The sequence below is a fragment of the Leptonychotes weddellii genome, unplaced genomic scaffold (genome assembly GCF_054177405.1).
Source record: "Leptonychotes weddellii isolate Sample4059 unplaced genomic scaffold, ASM5417740v2 HiC_scaffold_11754, whole genome shotgun sequence".
In the NCBI taxonomy this organism is placed as follows: Eukaryota; Metazoa; Chordata; class Mammalia; order Carnivora; family Phocidae; genus Leptonychotes; species Leptonychotes weddellii.
This window is the reverse complement of record NW_027695620.1, coordinates 676-4,354: the sequence shown is the minus strand read 5'-3', so window position 1 is coordinate 4,354 and position 3,679 is coordinate 676. Positions and strand designations below refer to the sequence as shown.

The following is a 3,679-nucleotide window of genomic DNA, read 5'->3' as shown; positions in this document are numbered from 1 at the left end:
TACATCCAACGTAGAAATGGCTTTGGAGAGAATTGGCACCTTTGCGATACGCGGTTTTCCACTCATGAATGTGGTGTTATCTTTCAAGTAAAGTACGTTCCTCACTGATGAAGTTTGACACTGTTTTACACTTATAGGGCCTTTATTTTTATTATATTTTCTAATCTTTGCCAATATTTAGGAAAGCTATGGATTTTCATGTTTTGAAAATTATCTTACTGTATTCTTTTTAATAGTCCTAATTGTTCTTATTGGTTTTCTTAGTAATACATTATGTGAAAATAACATTTTCCCTTTCCAGTGTTATATGACTTTGTTATTATTTTGGCTGGGCCTTCCAGAACAGGATTAATTAAATACATATGCTCCAGGAAGTAAAATGCTTCTCTTCAAAGCATCAGTTTAGAAATGAAGGGCATAGGAATATGAAAGAAATAATAATGATCCCTAACTTTTTACCTATGTTGGCCAATATGTATTCTTGGGCCAAAAACGTTTGACATGCTCATAACAACTTTGTATTAGACTAGAAAGTCAACGTTATTTCCATTTTTTTCAGGCGGAAAAGCTGAAAGACAGTGGACATGGTTTCCAAAGTCACTTGGCCAATAGATCAGTGACTAGACTCCAGAGCTGCGGCTCTCTGTGTGAGACAGAGCCAGCGCCTCGGAGAGGGAGGTGGAGGGGCTGGTGGCTAATAGAGCTGCTACTACCTCCCAGCACCGCCAGCCCTTCCTACAAACAGTGTTAAGTCGGGGGTGGAAAGGGCAAGTTTTTGGCTTAAAGAGTACGTAAGACGAGAATACCGTGGGGCATCGAAGGTGACCTCTCCTGTCTCAAGGACATGTGCACTAATGGCAGCTTCTGTGTCATCAGGCTCAGCCCGAGACAGATTATGGCAATGGATGGAACACGGAGTCCTTTTATTGACGTGGGCCTGGGTAGCCGCCAGGTAGGGCACTTGGGCTGCCATTGTCACCAGATTCTGGTCCCTCTGTGCATTGTCACCGGATGGTAAGATTCAAACTCTGCTTTTAGCTGTCTCTTCCTTGCATGGAAACTTTGGGTATTTCTTCATTTTTTTTTTTTTTGAAGATTATTCATTGAGAGAGAGAGTGCGCACGCCTGTGTGGCCTCATCTGTGGGAGGGGCAGATGGAGAGGGAGAGAGAGAATCCTAAGCAGACTCCCCACTGAGCGCCAAGCCCGACTTGGGGTTTGATCTCACAACCCCGAGATCACGACCTGAGTGGAAACCAAGAGTCAGAGGCCCAATCAACTTCGCCACCCAAGTGCCTCTGTAGTTCTTCATTTCTTTTTTTAAAGATTTTATTTATTTATTTATTTGAGAGAGAGAGAGAGAGAGAAACAGCACGAGAGGGGATAGGGTCAGAGGGAGAAGCAGGCTCCCCGCTGAGCGGGGAGCCTGTTGTGGGACTCGATCCCAGGACTCCGGGATCATGACCTGAGCCGAAGGCAGTCGCTTAACCGACTGAGCCACCCAGGCGCCCTGTAGTTCTTCATTTCTTATAGGATCAAATCCTGTCTCTGTATACTCTTTCCAACCTGGGGTGTTCTTTTTTTTTTTTTGTTGCCATCTTTTTATTTTGAATAATTTCAGAGCTACTGAAGAATTGAATGGTGCACTGAACAGGTACCTTTTATCCAGTTTCTCAGTTGTTAACATTTTGCCACATTTGCTTTCTCTCTCTCTCTCTCTTTCTACACACATACTTTTTTTTCTGTTTTAAAAGTAAGTTGCAGGGGCACCTGGGTGGCTCAGATGGTTAAGCGTCTGCCTTCAGCTCCGGTCATGATCTCCAGGTCCTGGGATCGAGCCTTGCATTGGGCTCCCTGCTCAGCGAGCGGGGAGCCTGCTTCTCCTTCTCCCTCTGCCGCTCCCCCTGCTTGCGCTCTGTCTCTCTTTCTCTCTCTCAAATGAATAAATAAAAAATCTTTATTTCTTTTATTATTGTTTTTTTTTTCACGTCAGACGGGTAATGTGCTGAGGTTGTAACAAGGTTTGAGGGAGGCACGTCACACAACAGCGTGAACACCCGATCATCACGCTTATGAACTACAAAAGGATCTAAAAAAATCTTTAAAAAAAAAAAAAAAAGTAAGTTGTAGATACCATGACACTTCAACCCCAGTTACACCAGTATGTCTCCTAAAATAGGGCATTTTCTCACATAACCACACCTAAGAGATTAACACTAATTCCGGAAAATCATCTCACGTGTAGTCCATACTTAAATTTTCCCAGTCCCCAAATTTATTCTGTACCCTGTAATCGGGCTTATGCGGGCATTTTACTGCTGTGTCTCTTCATCAGGAAGAGACATCTTGCCTTTTCTTGTTTTACTTGTCATTGACTATTTTGAAAAGGTCAGTCAGGTCAGTTTTATAGAATATCATACATACCAGATTTGTCTCATTGTTTCCCCTTGATAAGATTGAAATTAAACATTTTTGGCAAGGATACTCGATAGGCAATATCATGTCCTTGTTATTGCATCACATCAGAACGTGAGAAATGTCAGATTCTTCCTAATGGTGGTGTTAAGTTGATCACTTGGTTCGTCAGGTAGCTACCAGATTTCTCCACTGTAAAATTCTCCTTTGTAACGAATAAGTCATCTGAGAAGTGCTTCTTTGAGAGCATGTTCTCTTACTGCTCAACAACCTTTCATTCAGTGGTTTTAGCGACCATTGGAGATCCCTGCTTGAATCAGCTGTTTCTTTGGGATTTTAAAAATAGCGATTTCCTAATTTTATTATTTTATATACATTTATTGCCTAGTATTTTTCTATAAAAAAGAACTTTCTCACCTTCCCTCTTCTGTCTCTCTCTCTTGCTCTCTCTTTTGAGTATCACCATATACTCTTTAGTTCAGAATAGTCCATTATTACCATATTTCATTTTAATGCTCACATTGTTCCAAGTTAGATGAGTGGGCACCTGTTCAGGTTAGCTCCTGGGTCCCTTGCTTTTTGGTACAAATGTCTCAGGTGCACCTTTTACTGTCTGTGACTTAAGCCAGGCATTAGACATTTTCCTCAAGTGTTGTTTAGTAGGAATGTTACTTAGAAGCTGGGATCTGGACACTGGTTTTACACACAGTCTGTCTCTCTCTCTCTCTCTCTCTCTCTCACACACACACAGTTTTATTCGTTTTTATTCACATGATACATATGTATATACATATACACACAATTCAAACTGAATATTACAGGATTTTCCTTTCATCTCTTACTTTGCAATTATATCTTTTCTTAGAATAGTGAAAAACTGGATTCTTAAGTTTGCTATGGTTATCATTTATTGTTTCTCATATAGAAAAATGGTTTTTAAGTTAGTTTGTAACTTATTATTGTCAACATTTCTCTTCCTGAGGAGCTTAAGAAAGCTTGAGCTATCTTTCCAGTTCTCTGTCCTTAGATCAAGTTAGAAGTTTTCAAAGTTTTAGGTCTGTAGAGCCCTGGGGCCCCCCAAAACCCTTTCAGGGAGTCAGGTCAAAATGATCTTCATAGCCAGCAGTGAGACATTATTTACCTCCTTCACTGGGTTGGCTTCTGCGGTGACAGTGCAGGAGCAGTGCTGGGTAAACTGCTGGCTTCTCACTGTAGTTTTTACTGCTATTCACTTGCGGTTTAAAAAAAAAAAAAGCCATTTCATT

The 3,679-nt window shown here is 41.1% G+C and overlaps 1 non-coding gene across 1 annotated transcript; it reads right to left on the bottom strand.

Moving 5' to 3' along the window:
• Positions 1-1,986: 1,986 nt before the first annotated feature.
• LOC115936739 (small nucleolar RNA U13) lies at positions 1,987-2,088 on the bottom strand. Its single transcript, XR_014141626.1, has one exon. It is a non-coding gene; the product is annotated as a small nucleolar RNA U13 (small nucleolar RNA).
• Positions 2,089-3,679: the final 1,591 nt, after the last annotated feature.